The sequence below is a fragment of the Camarhynchus parvulus genome, chromosome 1 (genome assembly GCF_901933205.1).
Source record: "Camarhynchus parvulus chromosome 1, STF_HiC, whole genome shotgun sequence".
NCBI classification, from domain to species: Eukaryota; Metazoa; Chordata; class Aves; order Passeriformes; family Thraupidae; genus Camarhynchus; species Camarhynchus parvulus.
The window spans coordinates 78938135-78961727 of record NC_044571.1 but is presented as its reverse complement, the minus strand read 5'-3'; the positions used below and the strand labels follow the sequence as shown (position 1 = coordinate 78961727).

Below are 23593 nucleotides of genomic sequence, written 5' to 3'. Positions count from 1 at the left end.
AATGTCAAAACCCAAAAACATGAATTGGTGGACTGAGTCACTGAAGCCACTCATACCAATGCTGAAGTATTTGACAGCATCTTAGACCAAGTCAATTGTGGCTAAGCAGGGACAATTTTATACCAGAATGCTGTAGTGGAACCTGATTGATATCCTTCCAAATATACCAACAATCTTCCAACCACATCTATCTCAGTCTGTCATCTCCTTTTTTTGGTAAAATTAACCCTGAGCTTCAGTAATCTGCAGTTAAAAGCTCCTCACACCACACAAGGCTATTCCTGTGAGTCTTGAATGGCAGCCTCAACTCAGGCTAGACCACTGCTCATGGAGTATTGCAAATTTGCATATGCAACCCATGCACGAAAGATTTTGTTTATCTGCACTTAGGGTAATTGCATGTCTCAACATCTAAAGAACTTATTATCACCAACCCTACAGCATGAATGTATTAACCATGTTAAACTGACTAATTTTTCTCCAAATCCAAAATTACAAGTATATGCAAGCCAATTTGGCTCAACCTGGCTTCATGATCCTGCTACCGACACTGCAACATTACTGGAACAGCAAAACAACTTGAAATTCAACCAAATAATCTGACAGGAATTAATTTTTATAATTTAAATTTTCCCTTAGGGGTATGGATGTTACTGAGACATTAAAAATAAAATCAAACAACAAACCAGCAGACAATCTGGACACACAGTATTCAGACTGCCTGCCAGCAGTTGGAAAAAAGGACACAAGACATCTACGCAGACAATACTCTTCAGATTATTTGAGCATTAAAAAGCCCCTAGACCAGTAGTTCCCAATCACCAAGACACACCAGCATCAGAGTTGAGAAGAAGCCAAACCAACAAACTTATCAGCTTGTTACTTATGTTTGCTGCTGGGCTGATTACTTCAGGGTCATGCAGCCAGAGCTGCTGCATGGAAGCTGGAAGAACCATTGGGCCCAAGAGCTGGAAAGAGGAGGTAGGGACCCTACTCCAAGGGCAAGAGGTTCCATGCTCAGCACTGTGTGGCTATTAAAACAGGAGCACTCCTGATCCTCATGACAAAGACCATCCCTCCCACCAGAGAAACAGGATTGTTCCTTCAGTGCTGCCGGAGCCCCAGGCCATGGCACAGCATCCTCTCCTTGCACAGTCCCAGCAGAACACACACAGGGGCTCTGTGCAGCCAGAGCAGCAGTGCAGGGCCTCCTACACACAAAGCTTTAATCCACCTTAGCTCACGGAACTTGAGCTCCCTGCAGCCGAGGCACTGACTGCTGCAAAGGGACAGCAGCTTCTGGCAGAGCAGAAGGAACCCTGACATGCTGCCCCACCCAGCATGGGGAGCCCAAAACCCACAGGTTAGCTGAAGAAATATCATTCTTTTTTCCATCCTTAACAAAAGTAGGGTCTAAGCAACAGAGATGCTTTATTTCCTAGCTTTGAAACCAGGCAAATGTTTTGGGGTTTTTTAATGAATGACTGAACTGCATGTAACACTGTTACACAAACCATGGGTATCATTTAATAAAGGACAAGTCTAATTTTAGGCTACCCCACAGAATCACAGAATGACACAATCAGCTGGATTGGAAAAGGCCTCTGAAATGATCAAGTCTAACCTGTGACCAGACATCACCATGTCAAATAGACCATAGCACTAAGTGCCACATCCAGTCTTATCTTAAACCCCTCCAGGGACACTGACTCCACCTCCCTAGGCAGCCCATTCTAAAGTCTAATCACTCCTTCTGTGAAGAAGCTCTTCCTACTGTCCAACCTGAACCTCCCCTGGTGCAGCTTAACACTGTGTCCTCTTGTCCTGTCACTGATTGTCCCACTGATTGGGGGAAGACTACAACCTCTTTTTAGGTAGCTGTAGGGAGTGCTAAGGTCACCCCTGAGCCTCCTCTTCTCTAGGCTTCTTCTCCATGGACCACAGATTTATTTTTTATCATTACTTCATAACTCATTTTACCTTGAGGTGACACACCACATTTTGGATGGAGAATTTTCCTTCCTGAAACTCTAAGGTCTGGCCATTGCAGGAACAGTATCAGCAAGGTCACTACTTTCTAAGGTGATTTGGCCAGATTAGACATGCAGCTAAATGGGAATTTTGAAAAGCATTCCAGTAGGAGTCTGGAACAGATGTACAAGCAGGAATACTGGTGCATGGAGCTCTAGATGAGGTCTCCAGAGAGTATAGTTCTGTACACAGCCTTTCCATCCACTGAGGTCCAACTCCATTTTAGTTCACATTTTAGTTCTGGCAGATATGTAAAAAGTAACAACCTTTCCATCTTCTCTGGAGAACATGTTCATCACTTAGTGTGGTTATTAGTCAGGTAGAACTTGCAGCAGCACTTGCACCAGTTTGGAATTCATCTCCCACACAGAGACAGAAGCACAAACCTGCCCGTGTTTTTGTCAGACCCATTAGGCACCCAGTGCCTTGCAAACTAGGCTCTATGGAGGAAGCTTTTTGGGGAGAAAAAAAGACAAAAAAGCTTGACTTTAACAGTTTTTAGGCAACTGCAGTAGTAAATGTCCGGCAGTATTTCCATCACATTCAAGCACAATTATTACACTTCATTTTTGACAATAAAAGTAAAATTATAGTTTAAAAAAAATCTTCATTATTTGACTGGTTCTATGTAATCACTGTTGTGAGTGACAGAGCAAAGATTTGTCAATTTGACTAGGAGTTCTGAACCTTAAAGACTGGGCCTGCCCCAAGGATTAGCAAAACCCTTCAATCCTAGTCACATCCTCCATCCCTCTCCCAAACCTCCCCAGACAACACAGTCTAAACAAGACAAAAGCAGTTCCATGACGAAGTGAATATTCCAGCTACAGGAGAGCTTCTTATGGTACTGGAACACAGTTCTGTGCAACCACTGAAGAGGGGAACTTATTATCAATTGCACAAAAAGCCGCAATTTTTAATTTGTACAAGCCATCTCCTAATAAAACAAGCAATGACTGCAGCAACAGCCAAAAAAATAACTTTCCCTCTCCATGATCAAAATGCTCTGGGTCATGCATTCCTTCTAAACTGAAGCTGCACATCAGAATTGATGCATACCTGAAGATAATGCTTGCAATGCTAAATTTGGGATCCTCTCTTTCAGTGACACTGTCATGATTTCAGAGTCTGCTAAAAATGAAGAAAAGCATTAAAAGAAAAATTTTTGCTCTGTGAAAAATGGATTTTCATGTTACAGCATGAGGCCAATTCTTAATATCATAAAAATTTACCTCAGTCTATTTGACTGTAGCAAGGAATTACAATTAGCAAATAAAAAGAACTCTGTTTTCAAGGGTGAAAGCTTTTAATTATACACAGAGCAATATGGAACTATTAAGATTCTGTTTGAAGTCAGTTTAACATTATTTTTTAGTGAGAGGTGGTGGCTTTTTTTTCTAAAGCTGAGTTGACCCATCATTACTGCAACATCACATTTACTGTAAATGCAGCTTTGAGAGTCTCCAAACTATTCACAGCATTTGGAAAATGAAAGCCATCACTGAATGCTGCCAGAAAGTCAGAGAGAGCAAGGCCGCCAAAGCAGAAAGCTATTTCTGTATGAGTCTCACAATTCTAAGGACTTGGGTATAGCAAGCAATCTCCATTAGAAACAAAGAGCTGCAGATCACTGCATTTGGGGAGGCATTGTTAAACAGAGGCCAGGTGACCTGCAGTGCCATCCTATCTGCCCTGAATGCAGCAAAGAAACCGAGCAGAATGCAATTAAAACAAAATAAATAAATAGGCGAGTCCTTTTGCTTCACGAACAGGTGGATAAATAACCCGTATTTTTCCTGGTAGAGAACCAACATCTAGATGACTTTTCCAACAGACAGTCCAATGAAGAAATACAACTAATGTTTACTGAAAACACACAAAAAAACCCCCATATAATTTCTGCCACTGCATGAATTAAATTCCTAGGGGAGGCTGTAAAAGAAGAGCTTGGCATTCTGCATCTCCACAGCTACAGATGATCTTGCACATAAATGCAGTAAACCACAATGTCTAGCATATGACTTGGTATTATGTGTTTGCTCAGCTGTTTTCATAAAAGGTAATTTTCTCAGCTGTTCCTGACAAGGCTCCTTTGGATACAAAACATTTATCTTTCCAGTGTATTTACATAAATTCGGTCAGTTTGTAAACAGCTACAGTAAATAAATAATAACCTAGTCACCGGTGTCAGAGATCCTCAAAATTTAAGCGCTGCTTTCCCACACCAACCTTTGGCATCTGCCAGAAGGGGCAGCAACAGGATCTGGTGTGAAAACAATGTTTCTGTTCTCCAGTTCAGCTGTGTCAGCCCACCCAGATCTCGAGTGTCGCTGCTCACACCTCAAGCTGAACTGTCACCAGAGGGTAGCAGCGCTCATCTTCTGAAATGACGTGGATGGGAAATACACTTTTCCTACATGAGATCTGGTTGTGGCTTCCCCTGTTCAAACGAAGGGGTTCCCAACACAGTCAGTCTTTGTGCCACGGGTCACTATAAACGCCTTTCAGACAGATCCCCAAGGCATGTGCCAGGCACAATGCCAACAAGTCCGAAGCCTGATGTTACAGTTTTGTAACACAAACAGGAGAGTTGAGGGACTGTCACTGCTTTTCATTACAATTCTACTGTCTTTAAAACTCTGGCACTGAAAATTCATGGCAGGCTAAAGATTAGCAGGCAGAAAAATCCTTGCCCACAGCAAGCAAGGATGGAATGTTAAATCTAAACCCACAGAAACCACAGAAGCAAGAGCTGAGCCTGGGAGGCAGGTGTGTGTATGTGAGTGTGTGTGTGGGTGGGTGTGGGTGGGTGGGTGTGTGGGTGGGTGGGTGTGGGTGTGTGTGCACCTGTGTGTGCACTGGAGAGGGGAAGGATGCAGCGTGACTGACAAAGAGAAAAGCTGGAAGAACAGTCCAAGATAGCGCAAATCTAGACCATCCAGAATTGTGTACTTCCTGACCACAAGACAATCTGTGTGTGCTGGATCAGAACTATTTGTGAAACAGTTTCTTCAGAAGGCACAAAGGGAAATCTTGCTCTTCTAGCTCAAACATACAGAACTATCTGGCACAGGAATGTACAAGATGGATGTGCACACACCTGGGCTCCTGAAACCCCCCAGACAGTCCCACAGGGGAAAATGGACAGCACTGCACTGATAAAAGCACTTGCCATTTTATTCTATACAGTATCTTAGTGGGATTCACAGATTTAAAGCAAGCCTGATGCAATGTCAGAACACACTGAATGAGGGATTCAGATCTCAAACTCATCCCCTTTGGGGCTTGTCTGAAGTTCTGGTTTTTCAAGCTTTTCTTGGCACAGATAGTTTTCCAGTAGGAGGCTGAGGAAAGACGGCTGGCAACATGCCTGTCTCCCCCTGCTTCTACATGTGACAGGGAAGGACTGCATGATTCTGGAGAGTAACTAAATCACATAGAAATCAACTCAAATACAATCTATGAAGTGGGTACCTGCTACTCCCCTCCTTACTCGCTTTCCTTTATTTTAGAGCTTATGCAGTGCTGCCATTTGGCAGATTTCATTCCCAGCTCTGCTGCTTTCTACACAATCACTTCATCTGGATAATCAAGTTATCAGTGAATGAAATAAAAGCCTCCACCTTACACTGGATGAGTGCTACAGTTTTAGGCTAGAGCTCCCCTCCAGCAGCCAGAAATCTACACCTTTCCCAAATTCATTTCAGTTACAGAAACGTTCTCAACATCAGTGTGAAAACAATGCAATCAGGACACCTTTTTTTTGAAGGGGGTGAGGGGAGGAAAGATAAGAACTGAGACTTGCAACACAGGATGGGTGGGGAAGTTTTTCTTCCTACTACTGGTCTCAGTAAAATCTCATTCTGTTTACTCCCCAGCTTAAACCTGAAGTCTTATTACATTTCACTAAACAATCCCACATTATAATAAAGCAGTAGGCTTTCCTGCCATGAGTGATAGACTCTATGCAATTATTTAAGGGGAAGGCACATAATTACATACAGCTGGATTAGGCTGATCAAATCCCTGTTAGTGTCTGTCAATATACACATAATAAGACAGCGTGACATTAATGTAAACTAATTTAAATGCAGAAAGTTTAATTAAGACTTAATAATATTACAAACAGAAAGAAGAAGGTTTTGCACATTCTAACCAGAGGGAATTGCTCAGCAAAGCCACCCTATAAACACAAACCTGTTTTGCCTGATCAGCTCTGCAACACTGATTCTGGCACCACCTATTTATTTATATATTCTTACTTACAGTTCTACTGCCAAGACTTTCCCCCATCTCAAAAACGTGGACACAAAAGCAAATGCTGTGGAGCCATGTGTGTAACAGAGTCCGTTATGAATAAGCCCAGGTAGTCAGAGAAGGATGTCTCAGAAGTTCCTCTACAACACTCAGCAAGCAACTATTGATCAGTACGCCAGTTCAACATAGTACAGTAAAAGTGACCTCCTTTAAAAGCACTTACCAAGACCAAAACACCACCTCCCCCTAATGCAACACTAGTCACATTCACCCCTCTTATTTAGTCCTGTACAGCCTCCTTTTCCACTCAGGTTGTTTTTAAAGCAATTTGCTACATTCACAGCGTCATTCTCAGAGTCACCAGTGATACAGGATACTGCGCTAACCCCAGTAAGCTTAGTGCAAGACTCAGCTTCACTCCCTGCTGCATTGTTCCAAGGGTACTCATGCTTGTGCACTGCCTTAGTTGTCATTTTCCTGCAACTCCTAAGGATGTGGTTGCAATGATTTCCTAATGACAGCTAAAATACACTGAATGCTTGGTATGGCACACCAGCCCTTTGTGTATGCCCATGCATGCAGGGTCAGGGAGATGCAGGTATGGATGCCAGAAGTCCAGTTGTCTACACATGTTCCCTTTCCCCCTTCACTCAGTGAAAATTTCCAACCTAGAAGCCCTTGCTGTTTCTGTGCCAGGCATTTTCCAAGACAGTGACCCAACAGGAAGGGTGCAGGAGCAACTGTGCCACTGCAGACCTTCCCTCCACCATCAAGGATGCCTGTGCTTTGTTACTAAAAAGTAGGATAGCAGATCTTAGAGCAATTCGCTCCTCCCCAGCACACTTATTTTCCATGCTAAGATTTCCTGGTATGCTCCCTGCCAAATTAAATCAATTTGAGTATCTTGTTAAAGAAAAAACCATTACAGATTTTGATCTATTTTTATTAGTCTGCCAGTTGAGCCTGTTGCTCTGATCAGGTTTACTTGATTCCTTAGCTGCTATGCTCAGCCACTTCTCTGCAGAGGCCCTACAGTATTTCACAGATATTATAAAGTTCTGAGTAAGATAAGGGGTCCTCACCACGGCCTGATCCAAAAAGGCCACAAAAATTCTGAACTAGTCCATTTCACAAACATGAACATTTCCTGTAGAATTAGGTGTTGTCAGCTGGGGGAAGAGGAAGAGGGAAACGAGGAAAAACCTGACAAATGTAAGTGCTAGAAAGGATTACAGCGCAATCTCCTGGAAAATATATTAAAACTCAATACCGTATTAAAGCTGATGAAAAAAATTAAGCCCTCCTGTGTTCAATCACATCCCTCCAAAGCTCTTGGCCAACCTCTCCATGTTAGAGACAAATCACTGTTAGATAACCTTTTCTGAACAAGTCTATCACTTATTCTAGTTTATGTTCTGTTTCCTTTGGCAGCACAGCTATTTAAATCATCCTTCTAATCCAGAGCCTATGGTAATTTTTCTTTTCTGTTCTAGGGCAATTCTTCAAAGCATTATAAAGGCAAATTTAATAAGCACCTCAATTTGTATTGCTTTCTATTTATAATACTGCAAGCACCTGCTGCTACTGAGATCCTAGCACATATCTGTCTTACTCTGCATAGACTGATTGGGATTAATCCTAATAGTTTCATATTTTAAAGCAATTTCAAGAAATATTCCAAGCTGCTGGGTGGATTGGTTGGGGTTTTTTTTTCTCTTTGGGGTGTTGCTTTTTTATTAGGTTTGGCGTTTGTTGTTTTTTTTTTTTCTTTCAGTGTTTTTTTTTTGGGGTTTTTTTAATTAATCTTGTGGTACCCTATTCCTATTGTGGTACCCCCCTAGTTTTATTAAGATACTACTGACCAGCTTTTAAAAATACAACTCTTTTTGCTTCCTTGTTTAAACCAGCCACATTTGATATGTGTATTTTATATATATATATATATATAATTTTGCTGGAGTACTCAGTAGATCCCTCTTGTCAATTTAAAAGCAGGCACTCAACAATCAAACCAAGTTACTCCTGGAACTCCAACAGTGGAAGTGTCAAGTCAGCACTGGAGCTCATGGATGGTTTTGGGAGCTGTGCATGTGCAGGGAACAGGTGTTTAAAGGTTCCTGCCATGATCCAGTACGTGTAAGGTTTGAATCACGTATTATTTGACCTTCTCTCAAAAGAGGGATATATTACTTTTTAATCTTATCCAAGTGCTTGCAAACACCAACTGACAGCTAAGGCTTCACAGTACAGGAGTTAAGTCCTATGTCTGACCTTTCAAGAGGGGCTGAGGAATCATGTCCTTAGGCACATCTTCAGAGCCTGTCTTCCAGAGCTTACAGACAGAATATTAATGGCTGCACCCTGGGCTGTGGACATCCTGGTATCTACAACATCAACACCAACTGCTCTTGCTGTTATTTCATTTGACAAGATGACAGATAGGAAGTTTAATGCGTGGGGGGAGAGGAAGAAAAAAGTTATGATACAGTGCAAGTAGGCGAGCAAGATAATGAAGCCCAGACAGAAAGCGCAGGAGAGCCCCCTTAGTGTGCAGAAAAAAAAGAAACAAAATGAAAACAAAGACAAACTAGCACACAGAAGAAAAGCTGCATGGAAGTAAAATAAAGTCTGAAAGAAGTGGATAGAAGAGTCCATCCATCAAAGAAGACCGACATCAGTGATGGGTCTCACTTCTGCACTGTGTGTCTGCTTTTAGAGGCTGACAGCTGAGGTTCCTACTTCTCATCCATCTCCTGCCTGCATATTTAGGTGGGATGGAGCAGCCTCCTCCACAACCAGTTGGGAGACCTCATGGAAGACTTCACAGGATACTCTGCAGACAATTTAATCTCAACAGTGACTCTCATTCCCATAAACTCCTTCTCCAGAGGGACTGTGCTATTTGACTCCCTGCAGTATATAATATGGGCTTTATAAGGTAGTATTTTAAGTAATCCCATTAAAAACACACTTCTTTCTCAACAAAACAGAGTATGATTGCTGTTTTTATTCACCCCAATCATGGCAAGATTGTTGTTAACTTCGTGACAAAAGCATGCTCATGAATATGTAAAATGAAGTTTCCAAAACTGCTTTTAACTGCATTTGTTGGAAAATTAGGCAAACGAAAAGGCTCAGAGACAGGAAACATCATTTTAAGACAATCAGTAGTATGCTTTCCTCTTACTTATCAATAACAAAAACCAATACAGACATTATCTTGGGAATCCATGGATTTTTACATTTTCTCTTAGCATGACAATACAGATTTCCTCAGAAAATAAACGAGGCACAGGGAGACCTTGCATGTCATTTATAAAGAAGAGATGCCATTTATGCTTCAGCTTCTGGCTGTGGATTCCAAGTTACTGTCCCAAAACATCTGTAACCTTCATGTGTTCTCATCTTCTTTCACAATTACTTCTTATCATGTGCGGAGGTCTTGAACTTTTGCAACAGCTATACTGAGTAAATCAGCTATAAACAGACATGCTATTGATACTCCAAGCCAACAGCTAATCATGATTTCTAGTCTTTCAAGCAAATAGGACAACTTAAAATGGCAAACATTGCTCTATCTACTCATCCATAAATTAGGAGTGACAATTGCAGATTATTACTCATTCACTCAGAGCGTTTGTTTGGCCCTGAGAGAACTGGCTTTATTCCAAGAGCTGGCAAACACTGGTTAATATACATGTAAATGTTTTATTTCTCTTGGAGTAGGCAATTTCACAAAATGAAATACCGAATTAAAGATGACCTCAGTTCTTCTGCTGATGCCTGTCTTGGATGCTGTGCTGCTGGAAGCCTTTGCAAGCTTTTTTCCATACCAAGTCAACAGGGAAAAAGACACCTTTTCTTTTCAAAGTGAGACAATTTCAGTGTGGAAACATGAAAGCTTTTATATAAATATTAATCACCACATTTGTCCTGGAGTTAAGTGGATGGAGACTGGCTTATATAAGGTTGCAGTACTGACTTGGAAATAGTGAGTGAGATGTACTGAAATGGTTCTGCAAATACTGCTCCAAATAAGCTGTTCCTCTATGCAAGAACTGTGGTGCAAGGAGTAGATTAGTGACCCCAATATTTAATCTGAGGGTACTATAAAATAGCACTTCACTCCTGAGAGTGAAGAAGGGGAATTTCATCCTTTGAATTTCTGGTGTAAGTGTAAAGAAAAGGAAAATGTTCATTTCCTCCAAAACTGCAACTAATTTGAATGGGGAAGAATAGACAAGACTAAGAAAAGGAATGGAGGTTCAACACAGAGGGGGGAATAAACTAAATATCTGAGCAGAAAACCCAGCAGTGGTTTAACAGAGCCTCTTACTAACCAGACCAAAACCTAAAAATATTCTAAATAATACCAAGTGTACTGTACCCATACTCCTGAGTATGGGTCTCCAAAACCCAAGAAAATCAACAAACATGTTCTGTGCACTTCAAGATGAGGACAGGATACACCACCTCCAGTCTCAGGCGGACTCTGAGAACCATCTTTCTCCTACAAAGGGCTGGAGGTACCAGATCTGCTTACTCCTTCTATGATACAGGCCATCAGCCATTGCTTACCCCTCTTTCCCACAGAGAAGTGAGATTTCATTTCACAAATCAACCAAGATTTGAAACTAGAACTACAACTACAAAGCAGATTTCTAGGAAGTGGAAGACAGAAGCATAACCTCTTATCTACTGTGCTGTACCATAGGTATCACCTCACTTTCCTTGAGGGCACACTGAAGTTTCAATCAGCTGAGGATGCTAAAAACAGTTCAAAATTGTTCATAAACCTAAACAGAAATGACACAGTATTAATATATTTCACAACAGCAAGCATAGAATTAAATACAAAATAAGGTACAAAGCATGGCTGAGATCACAGTAACTTGATGGAACCCACAAGCAGAGAGCATACAACAATTAAGAAACCCCCAACTATCAAGACAGCTGCAGTCTAAATTCACTTCCTCCGAGTAAAAGGAATAGAAGATGAACAAACATTGATGGGAAGGAACTACCAACAGATGACACCTTCAAAAGATTCAGGACTATATTTATGTGGCAAGAGCTGAAGAAAAGTTTGGTTCCCATTTGGCAACTCATCTTGATTGCTATTGCAGTGCTCCACAGGTTTCAGCCAGCTCTCTCCACGGACATGAACACCTACAGATATGGAAGGGACATCAGATGTGTATTTTCTGGAGATAAATACATCAAAAACTGCAGACATTAGAATTGCTCTCCTTCACATTCTGCATTTTAACAGGAAAACAATTTAGACTTTACAGGCTACTACATTAACTAAAGCTGCTGTTGAAATATTTTCCACTATTTCTTCCTGAAATTATATGTTTCTTTTTCTTCTCACCTGTAGAAAACTACTGCTGGAGCAAGCACACTAACTAGTGCTTGACATTACTTTGAAACTTGAACGTAATGCTGCACTTTTCCAGGCTGCTTTCACACAAAGCACACTCTCCCTGCTCTTCTGTGCTACTGCTTACATGGCACCCAGAGATCTCACAAGGAAACCTGCAGGAACAAAGGGCAACACAACAGAACACCACAGTGCCGGCCTTGGCTCTGAAGAGGATTTTAAAATTTATAACAGGGTCTCACTTGGCTGCTCGGTGTTCTGCGTGGCTGAAATGAATACATAAGCCAGGCGGAACTGCAAGAGAGGCGCCTATAAAAGGTGACAGCACTATTACCAGATAAGCCAGCAGTTAGACATCACTGATTACCACGCTGGGCAGAGATTTTAACTCACCTAGAGAGCAGACAGCTAATCGGATTTCTTAATGGGCTTCTCTCAGTTTCACTGGGGCTGATGCATGCTGCATACAGGACTTGGAAGGAGATTTTCCCCTGAATAGCACATACTGCTTTACTACAGCATTCTGTTACCATCTTGGCTTACACTTATATAAAATACCAGATGGAAGTTACATGAACAGTCATTAAGAGGTTGTTAATCATTACATTCAAGCCATGCCAGGGCAGCAACAAAGCTGACCTCTTGAATAAATTGAGCTTGGATACAGGTGACATTGATTTTCCTAAAGAGGTTTCATTACTTAACTCTAGAATTGTGATTTCTTATGAGAGTATGAAGTTAAGAGCTAATCCACTATTTACTATTTATTTTCTACCAAAGAGAAACCAGCCAATTTAAAATGCAGACAATATGATAGATCTCCCTTCCTTTCATTGTTCTCTCCCCTCTGAGAAAAATTCAACTTCATAGGACTTCAAACCTCAAGGAGGAGGGGAGGAACCCAGAAAAAAAACAAAACACAAAAACCTTTTAAAAAAACCCAGTTCATCTTTATTCTACAAGCTTTTCCTCCAGCACTGAAAATTCAACGTGTATTTTCTCCCAACTACTTTTATCCCTGTATTGTTCTTAATGCTTTCCTAGAAATTATGGTTTTTTTAGCACCCAAGTGAAAAACTTTAATTTGATGAAGGGATAGGGACTGTTTGGAGCCCAGTCAGTTAAAAGGCACGAGGTAAACATCTTGATATGCTACACAATACCGAGCCTTTCTGCTGTATTTTCTCCTTTCCAACTCATCCTGGTTTTGTTTTTAAACAGGTATCAGAATCAACCAGGTGACTATTACAAGCTATACCATTAAATCGAAGAGTTTCCTCTTCACTTCCTTCAAGTATGATAAAGATCATCCATAAAAACAAAGTGATCTGAGTTCCCCATTTCCCACAGGTACGCTGAAGTGCTCACTCAACCACGGCAGTTATGTCCGTGACAAATGGAGTGTGTTATGGACTTGGGGTTTCCTAACTTTCTGAAATTACTGTTTTGACTTACTCACATCTTTGAGAATGCAAAACTTACTTAAATCTAAGAAAAATATCTAGGAAAAAAAGCAAGGAAGAAACAAAGTTTTTCAGAAAAGAAAAAATACACAAAACCACCAGAAGACACATCTCTTACAAGGGGCAGTTTCTTACTCTCCTGTTTTGAGAGCCTTGCCTCTTTCATACTTTTCCCAAAGCATCACTGCTTGCATTCATTTGGAACTTTTATGTAAACAACATTGAAGTAAGAAGCGGAAAGCCAAAAAAGGATATTAAATCACAGGATATATACATCCCAGAAGCTTGTATGCATCTTTTTAAGAGAAGAATAAAAAAAAAAAAAAAAAAGAAAAAGATTGGACATGAAAAAGAAATAACAGGAGGCAAGAATGTGGAACGTGAAAGGTTTTTTGCTTAAGGTCCCTCATGTCTTAAGAATTTATTAAAAGATGATGTTAGAGCACCTGAATTTCAGCGAATTGCTTCTGAGATGGCTCCTGTTGCAGCAGCTTTTGCTGGAATATTTCACTCTGGCTGTCAGCCAAATCTTTGCCATGCTGATGCCAAATAAACTGATACCCAATTTCAAGGACAGATGCTGTTGTGTTGACACACAATTGATACGTTTCTATTCAGGGCTCCCTGGAATTCTGAAGCACTTTATTCACAAGAAATGTAACTGACAGCAGAATTCAAAGGGACTTGCCCATAGCACTGCACTGCTGGTATTGTCAGACCGGAAGGAAGAGATTGCCAACTGTCCAGGGTGGTCAGGGATAATGGAGACCAAAAATTTTCCAGGGCAAAGGAAAATATGGAGAGGTACAGAGAGAGCCCAGCAGTAAAGGTTAACCTGCTCAGCTAGAAACCTACATGCCCAGAGAAACAGGAAATCTGAAAGTTTTCAACACAAGTCACATATCCCTTTCCTGCAGAGTTTCTAACTGCGTAGGAGATGGAAGTCAGAGAAACAACACAGCATTGAATAACAAATATGTCCATAATCTTCTTTTCTCTTTGACTTCCTTGGTTTCCTAGGCAGGAAACAGATTAGCAACTGTTAAAAAAATATTTACCAAACGTGTGTTTCAAAGAAAACATTATATACCCTGATCCTTGCATGTTCACTCTCCTGTAGACAATTTGTAATAAACTTTCATAAATAGCATTTATTTTGGAAAGCAACTATATCCCTTCTCAAGCTAAACACACCTTCGCATCCACTGTCATTCTTACAGGAAAAAAATGCCAATGATATTACAATATATGCCTACAACCTGAGGGCTTGTTTTTTTTTTTTTTTGTTTTGGTAACAGTGTCATATTATTTTCACACAATGAATAAAAACATGGGTGGAAATATTCAGCAAAAGGTTTGTACCCACTTATTTCACAAGAAAAAAAAAACAGCAAAAATAAAATTTGGCGCAAGTAAATGCCACGTGGCAAAGTTTTCAGTCACTTATCCAGATAGTATATGCTGTTCAGCAAACATGCAGTGCAGTATACTCTACCATGATGCCTTTTTCTAATTAAAACAAGGTTAAGCTTAAGAATACATTTGAATTGCACTATATGGGGATTACCAAATACATTTGAAGTTTGCAGATGAACTAACTGAATACATATTTTGTTGACAGTTTCTTAAATAGTATTTCAGAGCACTGATCACAGCCCAGAAAGCTTCTGCAGTGTGATACACTTCGGCTGCTTGAGAGGCCTTATCGAGGTCTCAGATATTGTCTGTACCTCTCTACCAGTACCACAGGAAAGATTTCTTCTTCCAGTCAACTCTTTTCTTTCCACTGTATGAAAAAGGGACTGATGTTAATTCTTCAGACTTTGCACACTGTAGCTCTTTCCTTTAATTCTTTCTCTCCTGTGCTTCTAAGGGTTGCTAAGGGCAAAACTGTCACAAGACCTCTCTTCACACTGAATTTCTCCTTCAGGAGTGCCCAGCATAGAGAATACAGATGAAGTTTTACAAGGGAAAAATGCATTTATCATCAAAGTTCCTATCTCTCAAACCCCCAAATTTTCCAGTTAGTTCAGCAACACAGAATATATAAAATATCCAGGTTTATATCCTTGCAAAAGCACAAAGTACTTGAAAAGGTCAAGGAAGTGCATTAAGCAGAAAAGCTTTAGGGGCCAGGGGTTCTTTTTTCACTGTTCTGTGAGGCATTAAGAAAAAAAAACCCAAAACAATTTTTCCCAAAACATATCCAGAAGTTAGAAGTCAAGCAGCAATTGCACAGGTACTTTCTTTCCAAAACACCTCAAAACAACCAACTTAAAAAAAACAAAAAACCACAGAACAAAAAATTTAAAAAGCCCACCCCAAAGAAATTGCATCCCTCCTGAAACCACATAGAAATTTTTTCAGTCACAAAGGATAGCTGGGACTAACCTCCCACTGGCATTTGGGCATTTCAGGAATATATACAGAGAATCATAAAATGGTTTGGTTTGGAAGGGACCTTGAAGATCATCTTGTTCCAAAGAGAACATGAAAAAAACCAGCTAAGCCAGTTGTCAACAGCTTTGATTTACCAGAACCAGACACGGGGTATGACAGGGTGCTACACCACAGGCAGACCCAATCCTCCTCACTCCTGTTCAGAGGGGATCAGATGCAAAGCAGCTGCAGATGCTGTGCCTGAGCCAAAGAAGGCCATTCTCTCAGCGCTGCATTTTACACTGAGCACAGCACGGAAATAACAAAGCTCAAAGGCTTACACAGAAGATCCTGCTCCTGTCTAATTACTTGGAAGGATGTGCAGGGGAGTGCAGGTGAGGCTGCAAGGCACTGTATAGCTACACTGTGCGTGTTAGGAGGGGTGTGATTAGTTCAGGAGGAGATCAGTGCTAAGATACACAAACCAACTGGAATATTTCTACTTGTTACTGAATCTGGTCCGAAGATTTATTCCTACAGCTCTTTTGGGGTGTTTGAAAACTACCCCTGCTCCTCCCTTAAAGTCAATAACTTTCTTTTTTTAAAAAAAAATACAACATCGTATTCAATAGTAATAACCCATCCTGTTATTAACAAAGGCCAGAATTTAAAAAGTCAAATGGATTCTCACTCCTACTTCTACTATTGGCTTTTGTATTTTGTTGTGTTTGGACACAGAATAGAAAGGTTTCACTTTCTCCCAACTGAGGAAGGCAGTGCTATAGCTGGAAGACATGGCAAAAAAAAATGATTGTATACAAATATTTCTGTTTCTCTTCCTCAATTTATAATGCAATTTAAAAGAAAAGCAAAAGTGTGTTTGATGGACATTACTGTACAATGAGTTTAACATGCTAAGTAAATTATCAATAGAAAGAACTAAGTCATCTTCAATTTTTAAAAGTGTAAGAGACTTAGCAATTGTTCAGGCAATCAGATTTCAGATCAAATCTTACTTTTACAGACACCATTTCCTGTACTCTTAAGTATTTCTCTTACAACTGTGGGAAAGACTTAAACAATGCAGGGAAACTGTTTGCACTGCAGACTGAAATAATAATTCAGCAGCAAGAACCAGCATCAAGACTTTTGAGTAATGGTATCAAACCCTAACATTAAGGGAAAAAGTTGGCATGCAGCCTTTTCCTCTATGCTAAAGTACTGCATCACAAGTAACTCTAAGACTCCAAATCTTCAAATGTACTTCACAGGTTATAACAGTATAAATACAAGCCTCTCCTGTAACAGTTATGAATTCAGAAAACTCAGGTTTTTCTGATGCTGTGCAGCATTAACACCTAAACCTCTCAAGCCACTTCAGACACATTTATCCTGCAAATCTTGTCCTAAATTATGCTAGAGTTTAACCATATGTTTTTCCATTCAAAGCAGGCTGTGAAGGTTGAGTTGATGGCCAGAGCCAGCACAGTAAGTGCACAGGTTTCTAAGCAGACCTGAATTTGCAAAGGCAACTAACCACAGATGAACTTCCTGAGCCTTTTTGTGGCATGACTGCAGGCTCAGAGCCATATTTTATACCAGCACCAGTAAGACGAATAAAAGGCTCTGGGTTCTTATTTGTATCATGACAGCCATGTACCTCATCTGTGTTTGAGGGCGCACTTTTATACTAAAACATCCATCCTGCAGCTTCCTTCCTTTTGTTATGCTTCTAGCTGGGTGCCAAAGTAGAAGATCTATCCTGATGCAATGATGCTACTGACATATAATTACCAGTAAGCAGCCATGCTAAGAACAAACACTTGAGAGGCAGAGCACTACAGCGAATTTTGGTAACAAATTTATGTAACACACTTCCCCCTCCAGACCGGACACTAAGCACTGTACCACGGTCTCGTTTCCAAATATACAAGCAGAGTCAAGGTGTCAAACCAAACTGACACTGGGTGAAAAAGCAGTGAGACCAATTTATAAACCAAAAACAGTCTGAGAAAGAGATGGGATACATACCCTGAGGTCTAGTACATCCAAACCCTGATTATCCATACCTCTAGCATGACACAAAGCCCAAAATCAACATGACCTGAAAACAAGGGTTTTATGCTTAGCAACTAATAAGGCTTGAGAAGCCTTATTAGAGACCCTTCTCAAAAGAACCTATCTGAAGGCAGATGGTACTTGGAGTGTTAAAGCCTACCAAGGCCTCTCCTCTCATTTAACAGTTTTTCCCCAAGTTTACCATCATGCAAACATAGCTCTTCAACTCTTTAACTGTAGTGCATCTCTATTCTTCATAAGTTTTTTTAGACCAGTTTATGGAAAAAAAAAAAAAAACCAACAAAAAAAATCACAGCAGTACCAAGGCAGGACACAGTCACAATCAAAATAGATTGGGTTTTTTACTGCCCAGAGTCAAAGGGGTGCCCATGTAAGTAAACATAAAGCCACATCATTCTGCACTCCCCCTCATCGCACCAGCTCATTTCAGCCTGAAAAAGTCATTTGTGCCTGCAGCAGGGCAGGCCACATTTCTACTCTTCATGTGACAAAGACACAAACACATGGGTTTAGGCAGAAGCAGCTTTTGCACTGATGCTGCTCTTTATTTTCCACTCTTTTTGTGAAATACAGAGACAATTTCTGAGCAAAGCCTTTCGGGAAAGAGCCTTACTCAAAATCACTAGTCCTCTGTCTAGCGCAATAAGAGCAGAGAATGTAAATTAGTTTCAATAAAAGCAGCTGGCAATCAATAAGAAAGGGCTGGTCTCTAAGAGTAAAACTGGTTCCTCTAAGGATAAGAGTTAAAAGGAGAAAAATGTAAGAAGATTAATAAACGAAGAATAAATGTAAACAACACAGGTTGTGCACAGGAGAAAAATCTAACAATGCAATTTTAAAAAATCAGAAAAACTATCAAAGGACAGCTGAGGTAAATAGGAAAGAAAAATACTAGTGCAAATTAGAGGACCACAAGAAAAAGTCTAATGGAAAACATGGGCAATCCAAACAAGATAAAATAAAAATCATGAAAGGGATCAGAAAAGAGGTTAGCTGGCACTAAGGCTTAGGGCACTGGTCACGAGTTCACATTCTAGCCTGGTTCACAGGCTTTGGTAAGTCCAATAATGAGTTTCAGCATGCCTGCTTCCACGCATCAGGCTGTTTCACAAAACCTTGTCAACCCGTCTCTTCTGACCCTCTGCTGTAACACAGAAAGTCGATACCCACCTGAGCAGATGAGAACACACCCACTCTGCATGCAGCCAGACTCCTCGGCTATGTCCCTTTACCTTCACGTCCACAGGCATCTGCAGAGGACTGGGAAAAGCCTAGCATTATTGTTACTACCTATTTAAAACACTCAAGACTGACACTTTCACTGAATTTCCATATTATCGTGTCTCATTTTTGTAAGTCAGAGACTGCATTATGGTCACAGAAGCAGCTCTTACAGACGGGAAAATACAAGCGTGGCTCTGTTAGCAACCTGCACTCAAGAGAAACCTAACAGTCAAGTGCTGTGCATGCTGCAAAAGTCAGTGTCACAAATCTCTTACCCTCCATCTTCCACCTACAAATCCAGCCCCAATTTCTGGTTTTATCAACATCTCTCACTGAACCTTGGTTAAGGTGGAAGTAAGGTCCCTATCTTGCACATGCCTTTAATACAGCTATGAGCAAACAGGAAGGCAGGCAGGTACTTAGCAGCTTTTTATCCCCAAAGAATGTCACCACAAAACTACACAATGTAACTCCCCTGGCCCCAAGAATACAGCCCCCGTCAATGAAGTAGCTACTTAAATAGCACGCATGAATTGCAAAAAAATGGTGTTTTCTACACTCACCAGAAACTGCAGTGGAAAGTTCAGTGCACTGCACACTCTTTCATTTACATTAAGTTTTGACCAGCATACTACTGGACTCGAAAGATACCCCTCTGACAAGTTGCTCATATACTTAAAATTATGCTTGAACTTTCAGAACTTTAATACAAAGTAATTTGGTTGGGGTATGCCCTACCTTTTGAGAAATTCTACAGGATTTCTAATGACAACAGTGGTCAGAAACTTCTGGGTACACAGACACCCAAAAGCTCACACTTTTAAGAAAGTAAGAAGTCACTAACTTCTTTGCATCTAAAATGGGTGTAAAATACAACAAACAAAGAAGGATAAAGAAGACTGAAAAAACTCCCATCCTGAAACTAAACTAGTGACAGGGCAAAAGACAACAGATAGAATATTATGACACATTCTCATCCCTTCAAGATACATATGTGCTCAAAGGGCTCACAAATTTCTCATCTCTGGCTGCTTCCCCCATTCATTATACAAAGCCTGGTTCCTCTGCTACCTACAGTAATTATTTTATGGTTTGTCTTAACAAGTAAAAATATCTCTCTCAAAAAACCCAAACAAGCAACCAGAAGGGAAAAAAAAAAAAAAAAAAAGAGGGCTGCAGGAGGTGGTCTGCACTGTTGCAGGATTTTACATCTACAACTTCATGGCCTGTAGCTACTAATAAAACAATTACAGCATTTTAACAGCATATTTCCCTAAGGTAGTGAGCAGTTAAGACCTTTACATACTGAAAGAGATGCCCTTCCATATTTGCATGGCCTATCAGCCACAAACAGGATTAAGAGCTCAGCAAATCCTCACACAGGCCACATCTGCCCACATAACTCTTTCCCATAATGAGCAGAAAGGAAGGTAACTCCTCAGCTGTATGCAGGACTTACTGGGAAGCTGTTACTGCTATAACTTTTAAAAAATTTAAAAATCAACAAAAACCCAAAAGAAACCAAAAAAGAAGCAACCCAAAATGGCATCATGGACACCTCAGGATCTTTCACCCTCTAAAGAACAGTCTCACCTGGTTACAGAACATGTGGACTTACAGCCCTGCCACTGCTCTGCTGGCTCTGTAAAGCCATCAGCCTTGGGGATCTCCAGAGAAGACAACAGGCAAGATCTCTTTGCGGGACAAGCATTTTCATAATGGATCAAAAACCAGAGAAATCTATATTGGCATGCAGCACAAATTGCTACTGTGTGTCACGGATGTCAATCCACCCAGGGATGCTTCTTGCAGTTCATGATGCAGAGATCAGTATGGAGACAGAGATCATTTTATTCTGAAGCACCTGGACCTGAATGAGACACCAGATCCATTCTCAAAGGGCTCAGATGGCTTTGGGAGCAGCTGAAGCACATCTGTAGCAGTAAAAGCAAAGCCCAGCCCAGTTCAGCAGAGAGAATTCATGGTTAGTTCCCTCAAACCTCGACAGCACTGCAAAAGATCAATGTATCTCTCTGAGCACAGCCCCCATGACAGCAGTGCTGCCTGCTGAATCAGGACCCATATCCTGTGACTTCATGCAGGAGTTCATTCAGCTTCTCCTCACCACTGCTTCTTGGTGGAACACCAGCATTGGGACAAGCCTTGTTGGTCTTCAAAGTAACAGGAAAGGGAGAAAGATGATGGAGAGGGAAAATTGGTGAAAACAAACAAGGAAACTGCATTACATTACACACTGCCATCATCAAATGTATCTACTATCCAATAAGATAGGCCGTATCACCTAATCAGAACGTGTATCTTTTATATGTACATATATACATATATACATATACAAATATATATATACATATGCAAAAGCATTTCTGTCGTTATTTAATGCTTAGAAAAACATGATTCGATTTATAAAAAACATTGAAATTATTTTGCTAGCATACAGATCTAGTAGCAACAAGTGAGCACACAGTCCATTCTCTCGCTGCTACTGCACCCACCCCTCTCCAAACAAGCAGCAATGAGCTAGGGAGCATTCCTGAGGGCTGTCACCTCGAACAGGCCCATTTCCACCCCACACTCTGGGGTAGCTACAAAGCTCAGATGGTGTTCCACAGACAGGAGGTGTGGGTATGCAGTCACTACTGAACGTTTGATGTTCACTGGTTTGAACACCAAACCAAACCAGTCCCATCAGACTGTGAACACCAATCATATCCCAAAAAGGTGTAATATGTGCTCAGGACTCCCTAGGAGAGCTTTCCAGTGTCAGCTCTGGCAGCATCTGAAGCTGCCCAGCTCTGCACATCATTTGTCTTTATCTCTGTAGGTCTGTCAGTGCTGTCCATGCTTTTCTGTGCTGCCCTGCATTTGTGGCCAACAGCTCTGCCAAAACCCTCTCGAGGAGAAGAATGGAAACCTATACAAGTCCAGACTGGAAAATGCACTGAAGAAACAGGTAGTTCTCCCAAAATATTGGGCAATATTTGATAGCTTCACCTAAAATTCCTGTTGGTAGACGTCCCTTCCAGGTTTCCCACAAAGCATTAGGGAAACCAGCAGCTAAAACTGCTGTGCAAGGAGCAGTTTGTTTATCTGACAAAAATCAGCCAAACCAACAAAGGTTGAGAATAGTTTTCTTCTTAGCTTCATCTTAGGAGGTCTGTATATTATAAATAAGCCACTAAAAGGCAATTAAGAGAGAGAGGGAGACCAAAAAGTTATTAAAAATGTACCAACAGAAACTCATTTCACTTTTCTTCAACAGGGCATAGGGGAATTCCTCTAAGACTTCTAGTTCATTTCAAGGAGGAAATTCTGAACGAAGCTAAAAATAACTGACAATCAAATTTTCAAAATTGAGAGAAACACGGAAACCCCCAGAGGTTCGACCCAGGGTGGCACCACCCCACACACTGATAAAAATACCATACAAATTTAGGCACGATAGGGATCACGGAACAGAAACCACTCTGACAAAAGAACATTTAAAACAGTCGAAAAATAAGAGAAAGGGTTGAACTATAGTCGGTTTAGAAACTCAGCAAATAAATTTTTAAGGTAATCAACGATAAGGAGAACCACAAAACTATGCACCGAACTCATGACAGCTCATCGTAGGGACAAAACACGCACAAATCAGGGCACGGTGCTTTCAAAAAGAGACGAACCCCACGTTTTTACATTCAGAACAGATCGTTTTCTTTCTTTTTTTCTTGGGTCACCTTTAATGCTTTCCTGAGATTATTTTTTTTTTCCGACAGGCTGCTTAAACATAGGTCTCGGTTGTTTTCTGGCACAACTGTACTCACGACTGGGAATCAAAATTAAGTAGATTTAAAAAAGAAAGAAAAAGCAACAACACACAAACCCCGAAAGTCTTCTGCGAGTCTTCGGAGCAGTTCTTTCCCTCGCCAGCCTCTCAGCGGACCTTCCCAGGGGCTGCCACCGAGCCCCAGCAGCGTGGCCCGGCGGCGGCTCCCTCCCGGCCGTCCCCGGCCGGCTCCCGGCTCCCCGCCCGCCCTCCGCCTTCCCAAACTTTCCGGGCTTATCCGCAGCACCCCGGCCGCGGGACGGAGCGCTCGGAGCCAAGTCCGCAGGAAGTTGTCCCGCCCGGGAGCCGATCCCGCCGCCCGCGGCTCCCCCGGGACACCGCGGGCTCGCCCGGTGCCCCGTCACGGCGCTCCCCGCCGCCCCCTTCCCAGCGCCTCCCGCACCCACCGGCCTCTCCCGGGACAGCGGGCGGGAGCAGGGCCGCCAAGCGCCCTTACTTGGAGTTGCGTCCTCCCGAGGGACGGGAAGGGCCGGGCAGCGGCGGGAGTGGAGCAGGGTCCGCAGCGCCGGCCGCCGGCAACTTCCCCGCTCCGCCGCCACACGTGGGGCTGAGGCGCGGGCTGCGCTCCCCGCCCGCCGCTCGCCGCCGAGGACGTGGCAGCTCCGGCCCTCCCCCCGGCCCTCCCCGGCCGCGCCGGAGGCTCCTCCCGGCCCCGCTCCGCGGAACGCGGGGCGCCCTCTGCCGCCCGCCCGGGACCGCCGGCCCTAGCCGCGCCCGGCCCCGCCGCCCCGGGGAGCCCGGCCCCGGCGCCGGTCCCGGCCGAGGGCGCCCCGCGGGCCGGGAGCTGCGTGCGGCACGCCCGGCCCCCTCAGGTGTCGGCCCGCCCGCCGTGTCGGGCGAGCGCGCAGGACAGGGGAGAGAGGTTCGCAAAGGAGAACGCCGAAATAGGTGGGATCAGGAGAGCGATTCCTTTTTTTTCCGCGTACCAGC

General features: G+C 42.1%; 1 protein-coding gene across 2 annotated transcripts in view; it reads right to left on the bottom strand.

The window, feature by feature from the left end:
• SMCO4 (single-pass membrane protein with coiled-coil domains 4) overlaps window positions 1-23271 on the bottom strand; it is a 28715-nt gene extending 5444 nt beyond the window's left edge. The window contains exon 1 of one of the 2 annotated variants that reach the window (XM_030959707.1): window positions 23050-23271. The gene's annotated coding sequence lies outside the window, so the exon portion shown is untranslated. The remainder of the gene's footprint in view (window positions 1-23049) is intronic. The other variant, XM_030959697.1, reaches the window with a different exon arrangement.
• Between the last annotated feature and the right edge of the window lie 322 nt (window positions 23272-23593).